At 33.9% G+C, this 8754-nt stretch overlaps 1 long non-coding RNA gene across 1 annotated transcript; it reads left to right on the top strand.

Moving 5' to 3' along the window:
* Positions 1–7015: 7015 nt before the first annotated feature.
* Positions 7016–8516, top strand: LOC136800186 (uncharacterized). The gene is made up of 2 exons (XR_010845679.1): positions 7016–7652; positions 7877–8516. It is a non-coding gene; the product is annotated as an uncharacterized lncRNA (long non-coding RNA).
* Positions 8517–8754: the final 238 nt, after the last annotated feature.

Raw genomic sequence — 8754 nt, 5'->3', positions numbered from 1 at the left:
AGGAAATCCTACCTAGGTCACGTGACATGACAATAGAATTTCAGCACTTGACCAATAAGAAGCTTCGCGGGTTTTCGAAAACAATAGAAACAATATTTTCCGATACTCACTTTTTCTTGCGATGGCTTAGAGCACGACATCTTGCCCTTTGGGCTTTATAAATCTATGCTATAAAGGTACCAAATTCTGAATATAGTTATTCGTTTGCCATTTACAGTAAAAAGCCATTGTGATGTGATAAATTTTCCATCAGGAACAATTAAAACTAAAATTATCGTTCCAGGGTGACCCAAGTTTGCGATGTCGTTGAAAACTCTTATGAAAGCTCTTATCAACAATCGTTTGACAATGTTACTGTCAAATCTCTACATACCTTCACACCCAAAGTGTTTCATAGAGTGTTTAAAATAACGTCTTTCGAGTGCCTTACACTTTTTCCATAAGATTCGTTTGTACGTTGTAATAACACTCTACAAGCACCCGTAGAATCAATAGCTTTTGAATTGTCAGTTGTGTGATTTTTTGCAAACCTACCAAAAACACATACAGTAGCTTCTACACATTTTTTTCTTGTAAGTAACCAGGTTGCTAAGGCTTGAGCCCTCAAATTAGCCCTTTTTTTCTCACTGCTCACTGTCTTGTAAAGTAAAAGCTTTTCAGACAATATAACCATGATGGCAAACGAAAGGCCTTGGCTCAATAAAATATGATAAAATGTCAGGGGGGGTCAAAGCAGGTTCTACATCAGAAAACGAGCTAGAATGCTTAGCAACCCTAGGGCTGACCCGAAAATTGGAGTTGCTTATAAAACTAATTGTGTCCACGAAAATCATAAACTAATGATTGCATTTCATCAACCGGTCGACAAGAATTGCCAATTACGAGTCTTTTCAAATATTTTACCCATCAACAATGAAAAAAATATCTCTCAAATTATAACTGAAGGAAAAACACCAAACACAATTTTCCTTGCTTCGGTGTTTAGTTTTATTGAGTGTCAAGATTTGAATTTTTTTCAGTGAACACCTATCCCTCCCAGTAGATAAATATTGACACAACAAGTTACACAGGGAAACAAAAACGGAACAAATTTTCTCTTTGAAAGCCTTTTTATTCAGTCAACACAGATTATCCGATAAACTTTGGTGTTAATGTTATTGGCTAACCGTTTAAAGTGTTCACCCCTTCTTTGTAAATGAATTTCACGAAAATCCTTAATATGAAATTGCTTCAGTGAAGTTTATGTTTTAATTGAATCCACTATCTAGCTAAACCTACAATCATGTCTTTCAAGAGCCTTTAACACTGTAAGCTTTGGAATGTTAAACAAATAATCTGATTGAATATTGATATTTTACCTAACTAGTGATCCCCTCATCAAAGACCGAGATTTTTTATTCCATGGAAAATACATTAATGAGTAGAAGAAAAGCCTGGTATACCTCGTAAAGTAAAAGCTTTTTAGATAATCTAACCCTGGCAAACCATAGACCTTGACTCAAAAAGCATGAATATTAGCCAATTTCATAGGATTCGTGCATCTGCTACATGCTATTTTTTATTTAATTTAAAGGGGAAAATGCACAAGATCTAGAAAATGGGCCAGAAATATTAAGCAACCCCAGGGGTACTCGAAAATTAGAGTTTCTTACGTGTAGGCTACTGTTATGAACCTCTCAATTCAGGCAAGATACAAACTTTTCAAACTTGGCACTGTCATCGTGTTGAATGTGAAATGTCTAAAACTAAGCATAAATAGACCTTTTCATAAATTACGTCACGAACATCACTTGCCTCGTTTTGAAATTATTGCCATAGTGATTAACTCCCAGTGGATTTTATTAAAACTACTTTCTATTCATAAAAAAATCATTTTATGTCTCAAGGGACATAATCACCATGGTAATTGTTTGAATACGAGGCAAGTGTTGTTCGTGACGTAATTTATGAAAAGGCCTATTTACCGACGATAAAACAAGAATTTGAAGGTGTTTTGAGAAACTTTCTTTACTTTTTGATGAAAGTAAAATGGTAGGTTAGAAAAAATGGTTTCAAAGTTTCATCATGGTCAATATATAAAACCCCGGTCTGGAAAGCTTATGTTTCTTTCTTTTGTTAACAGTTAGAGCTTGCGTTCGCAAATCCGACATGTTTTGCATACTTTTTGATCATGTGATTAGAAATTAGACCAATTCCAAGGGGAGAATTTGGTAACGTGATAAAAAAGTATGCAAATCGCAACTTGCCTTTTATTTATAACAAAAGAAAATTTTGACAAAAAAGCTAAGACAATACATTGCTAGACCTAGAGTAGAGACTAGAGTTTTTTATAATGACTTTGGTTTCATCAAAATGTTCAATAATAGTCCTTTGATTCTGCTTTGCAGTCCCCAACCAATTTTTTTAGATAAACATTACAATTTCTAAAAACAAATATACAGACTGAAAGAACGAACAGTTAGTTCTATTATTCACACGTCTATTTCTAGTGACCGCAAAACAACGTCACCGATAGATAGAAAAAACAGACCGGAAATGTTGTTTTGAGAACTTAGTTTTATTGAGCTGTCACATGTTTTCAAGTACAAACGTCCGAACAAGTCCCTAGGCAACGTCATTGACAAGACAGACGATCGGCCCCTGGGAAGTGTGAAGTATCGGAGATGAGTTCGTAGAGGCTGTAAGCCCTTGGTGTAGCCTCACCTAAAGCATAAGATTATACTTTAAGAGAAGAAATTTTGGCGGGAAGAAATTTTGGCGATTTAATAAAATTTCTAGATTTGGCGAGAATTAATTTTGGCGAACGACTCTTATTTTGTTGAATATCTAAGCTTAAAAAAGGGTTTTTTAGTAGAAATAGAGACTAGTGTGAAAGAAATTTAAATTTGGCGAGAATTAATTTTGGCGAATGACCTATAAATCTAAATTTCTTTCCACCAAAATTTCTTCTTTTAAGGTATTGGACGGGATTGAAATCGACAAAGCATGTTTCCCTTCTTTAATGAATGTTTTCTAGATGTCTCACTACACTATCCCCCCTACCAAGTACTTCATCAAACTTGAATTAGACCGTAACCCAATATATGACACTTCCCAAAACCTATCGGCATAACAACAGTGTTGCAAACTGTCTATTTGAGATGCCTATATAAGATTTCTGCCCTCCAAATCGATTTAAATCAATAATCGAAGATATTCCTTCCTGATTCGCCAAAGTTGTTTGCAATACTTACTAATACCAGTCTTTAGACCATGTTCAGACGTTACGGTTCCGTTTCGCTCCGGGGTGATTTTTGTTACGGATCGAGAGTGTTCATATTAGTTGGAACGTTTTGGAGCAAGAAAACAGGGCAGTACCGTTCTGACGAAAAAGTGGAGAGTTTATGTATTTGCACGATCTGTTTTACTTTGTGAAGTTTTTTTTTTTTTTATCATTTCGAATTTTGACGTTCACACTTGTTTCGGTACCGTTTCTTTTTGGAGCGGAACTGAACTGTTACGTCTGAACATGGTCTTATTAGAATAATTTTGATCTTCTCAAAACGAGCAACCCAACACCTCCAATCTAAATACTGACCTTGATCAAGTGCTACAAGAAGTCATAAATAAGGTGAGGCTATAATATAAAAAGTGCATCAAATCATGTCATTTAACTTTTTTTCTTTAATCTTGTAGCGTCAAAATAAGGTATTAAATTTTTCGAATTCCAATCTTTTACCAACACTATTGAGATCAGATAATCGGGTTTTTTTTTTCGTTTAACGGCTTGAACACATGATCAATTTGTTTTGGTCTCTTGCTTTGTAGCCTGTACCAGTTTTTTTAAAAGACTTGCCGTGTGTCGAGCTGCGCGTTATTTTTTCTGTCAGCAAAGAAAAATTTGATACAGGCTACTTGCTCAGCTGAATGTAAATCATTCAATTTAGTCTGTGGTTCGAAGGATTGTTTTGGTGCAAATCATTGACAGCATTCCTGCAGCATTAGTGGAGCTCAGGCCTCAGCAAAAGTACAGTCATGATTTACTTTGAATGATATCATTTAATGTACCTTAAGGAAAGAAATTTTGGCGAATTTGGTGAATTACCTAAAAATTTCGCCAAATTCGCCAACATTAAAAACGCCAAATTTAAATTTATAGGTCATTCGCCGAGATAAATTCTCGCCAGACTTAATTTTCTTCCTATTTAATTTCTCCCTTTCCCTCTTTTTCCAGCTAAAAATGGGTCGTTCGCCATAATGAATTCTCACCAAATTTAGAAATTTTATTTGATCGCCTGAATAAATTCCGCCAAATTGCACCAAAATTATTGAATGGGCTTATTCGCCAAAATTTCTACTCGCCAAAATATCTTCTCTAAAGGTATCTCCCAACAATTATTTAATCCAAGTGTGTTTGACGCTGGTAACTTTCCTTAGGGAGGAGATCTGAGGAAATAGCGGTATTAAAACTAGTAAAAGTATTACCTAGATATCCTTTTGACTATTATCATTTCCCATAAAATGCCCTAATCAACCTTTTTTTTTAAACTTGACAACGTATACTAATCTGCATATTAACTAAGTATGCATGAAATCATTTACAGTACAACTTTAACATTGATTCAAAAAACATTCAATGATAAAGTTATGGGCTGTAAATTTCACAAGTCTTTACTAATAGTGATGCAAAGACAAGATATGACAGCAAAATAATATCTATACAAAGTACAAGATGTGGTCGAATCTATGTGTGATGCGACGTCGATGTCAAATACAAGTTCAACGATAATACAGAGCTACTAAATTGAACTTTTACACCAGAGTCAAGTCCCAAAACAGGCTTATGAAAACCGAACAGTAAATTTGATAGAATTAATTAATCTTGTTTTCTTTCTCTTTTAACCACTACGCATTTTCATTAGAAGGTCTTAGTGATAAAATCGTATTTGAATTTTTAGCATTCCATCTTAAGATGACGTGATGCTAGAATAAGGACTTAATCAAATAGTTAGAACACCCTTGTCTCGCAGCCCCAACTTTTCCAGCTATGGGAATCGAAAATATCTGTCGAACATCCAATGGGGAAAGAAATTATACTGTTCCCAGCTCCACAAAATATAGTGCGGATGGTCATGGATAGTGCCAAGCTGGCACACAACGTTGTTTAAACGTTAATCTAACGTTATATGGACGTTGTGAACGTTAGATAAACGTTGAAACAACGTTGTGTGCCGGCTGGCTGTAGGTTGTTTTCCGACAGGGGACGATATTTTTGCCAAATTTTCCAGTGAGGTGGAGGTCCCGACGGGTCTTTGACTCATTCTTACCAGTCATATACCAAAGACTTATAACAGTCAGGAACTATTGCAAATTAGGCTATGATGGCCAAACTAGGATGTTCGCCTAATTAGGCTAGAATTTATATCCTAGTTAGGATATTAATGGCCTAATTTGGATATATGAAATATTCAAACCTAATTATCTTGAGAACAAGTAAAATCCGCGTCAATCTTACTACATAAACTTGTTACTTTTACTAAGAAGAGTATTTAAAGCGAAAAGCTTTTCTCTTTTTAGAGCGGAGTGAAAAGATGTGATTATCTTATTAAAATTATAGCTTAATTTGGCCATGATAGCCAAATTAAGCCGATTTAAGTTCTACATGCAGCGCGCCATTTTTTGTCTGAAAAACGAAAAAAAAAATAGTATCATAATATATTGTTGTTATCGTGGGCTTTAAAAGTATAGTTTTGTGGTTTTGCTGATCTGAAAGATATGTTATTAAGATATTTCATTTACACTTGATAGATTGTTGATTAAATATTTGACTAAAAAACTGATGGAAAACAGGGAATTTCCCCACAATCTGCATTAATTTATGCAAAATTAAACACCTTTTTGACCACAAATAGGCCCATAACTTTTGATCTAGAGAAGTTGGGACTTTGGTGTAATACACTTTTTTGCTCAGTTTGAAGAGGTCTATCATGTGATATAGGTCTTTTTTTAATTTGAAGACCCCCCAAAAATCATGAATTTCCAGGCCTTGCAATTTTGCCTGGAAACGCCAAAAATAGCCATTTACTCGTTACTTGCACGATAATATCGTGGAAACTTTTTGATTTTGGAATCTACATATACTAATTCGAGAGTTTCCATCGAAAAAAGTGGAATCTAAGAGGTGTATCACAAAAATCATTTTCTAGCCACTTTTTTCGACCTCAGCCGCGCGACTATTTTTAGAGTTTCATATATCTGCAAGTTTTGTAAACACCAAAGTTAAGTAGAAAAGTGATCAGCCATAATAAATGATAATCAAAACATTTACAACATATTAGTTCTTTAACTCATCTTTCTTTTGGTACTGTAGGCCAGCCAGGTCGTCCTCAAAAGTTTAAAAGTGTCCTAAAGTCTTTGAAGCTCATCATTTGATTATCTTTGAGTTCATCTTTCTGATTAGATGATTTCCAATAGTGTTGACGATCAACTGTTAGATATGAAGGCAGTTTGATATATCAGGCTGTCGGTTTTCCTTTATAGCACTTGAGGAGAGGAGCCCATATCATAAAACTTCAATTTGTATCTTTCTGTTACGAAGATGATTTGAAACATTTTCACATTCATTTAGATTAGAACGAAGTCAGAGTTTCTAATGTTCTAATCAAAGTTTTTCTGCTTCAGCCATTTTGAAAATTTCGACGAAAATTCTGAGAAATTAGTAATATTGATTTTTTTGCTGACTCGGCAAAACAATTGTTTTTATTGCTGACGCGGCAAAATTGATTATTTTCGTTCACTAATTATGCGGAAACCCTGTAGATATAGTTTATTGTATTAGAAGAACAATAACACGCTATCTGATGAGATCTAACTAAGGTGAAACAATGGTTAGACGTCTTGTTTTGGTTTTAAGTCTTTGGTATTTTCAAGAAAGTTTTAAAAGAGAAGGAATAACAACGCGGTCGTTGCGCGGGCCGTTTCCATTGATTTCCCTATTATAATATCGCTATAATAGAAAGTGAAGCTTGGCATATCGCCCCAGTCCTTTTTTGCGTTTCTCGGCAAACCGACAATTTTACGACAATTGGTTACTAAGATTTTTCTTGACCATCCAAGATATTTTTAAAGATTTCTCTACAAAAACTGTTTACCAATCAAGAATTTTTGCTGAATGATCTTGTGGAATGTTTGAACTACACAAAACATATCAAGAGAGAGAAGAAACATGCTTATGAGATGAGATTTGGCGAAGAAAAGTTGAAGGACAATTTTTTTCTTTACATTTTAGGGGGTCTTATTTAAAGTTAGGTAGCTACTCGTGGAATTTTCGAAATATAATGTGTGCATCGTTATGAAAAGTATAGAAGTGTGGCTTTCTTGTGGTACATAGATCTTTTGCATACATATAGGATTTAAATTCTAGTAGAGCACTTAAAATTCTGAATTTTCGGTTTGAAAACTTCCGAGAATTTGTCCTCCATTTTGTTTTTTTACAGCAAGAAAGTAATATACATCATGTAATACCGTAAAAGAAAACAAAACGTCAGCTTTGGAAAGAGAACACAGGAAAAATTGGATGATTCATGTAGAGTGTGTGGAAAGAAAGTTGTATTTGATTACAAAACAGTATTTCTTCAACATTTTGGAATCAGACTTGAATAGCTACACACAAGGTAAATTATGTTTTTTAAAGAGTCTCCCTATTCATGGCTATTTTTTGTAAGCCAGAGAGGGTAATGTTTTCAGTTTTTCTTTGGGATGGCAAGAATTGACCAAAAGAGAGTTATACTATGTTATACTGTTGGTTCATGAGTATCTTTTAATTTGTCAGAGAAAATTTTCATCACCTTTCTTCAAGTCGCTTAGCTATTAAAATTTTATTTCTTTCATTATCTAGGTCGATTCCAACAAAGTTTGTATTGCCTGCAACTTGTGACTGTCACTGTCACGTTCTCCACACCAAAGCATATGTACCATCTGTAATGGAGCTTATTGATTGTGGTAAAGGAAGAAAGAATGATGGAAAAATTTAATAGAAAACATTGAATGATGTCGAAAAATTTTATAAGATACCATGCAACCTGTCAAGAAATAACTTATTGAACAACTTGGAACAATAATCATGTTCAACCTGCTATTGATTTAACATTGAAATTTAATGAGGATTTCTCATGGGAAATGTTTGTACAGGCCTGTACATGGTCAGGAGTACTCAACAATTTTGGTTTACTGTCTCGAAAATTGACAAATAAAAACTTTAATGAGAATTCAGAATTAATGCAATCCTTGAAATGATCACTTCTCGAGATGTTTTGAAAAGAAAAACTCAGGAAGAAAATTAACAGTGCTAGTTTCGATACAACAAAACACATAAAGTTAATGTTTTTTAATGTAATTTTTTGATTTGCCAACACTTTTGATAACAAACAAAGTTATAGGATTGTTTTTCTGAAAGATTTTATTTTATCTTTAAATGATATATATTAAATATATTTATATTGATCCGATGATATTGAAAAATCTTCCTTCGTCAGTTATTCATGATAAATGGGGTTTCTGGTTTTAATTTTGTTTATAATTTGAAACCTTTTTTAAAATTTCACATTTATATACAAAAATGTGAGAAATGATTTTTCGTCTTATGTTATGATACGCTTCAAAATGCGCTTGCGCTCTCAGCGATTAAGAATCGAGTGATTTGATTGGACATTGAATTGATAATACACCTATTGTGTTTTTAAAAAGTCGGAAACCCGAGAACTTATGAAAGAGGGA

Source organism: Clytia hemisphaerica, unplaced genomic scaffold (assembly GCF_902728285.1).
Source record: "Clytia hemisphaerica strain Z4C2 unplaced genomic scaffold, Clytia hemisphaerica genome assembly, whole genome shotgun sequence".
NCBI classification, from domain to species: Eukaryota; Metazoa; Cnidaria; class Hydrozoa; order Leptothecata; family Clytiidae; genus Clytia; species Clytia hemisphaerica.
Note: the sequence above shows the minus strand (reverse complement) of the source record. Positions and strands in the feature narration are given on the sequence as shown.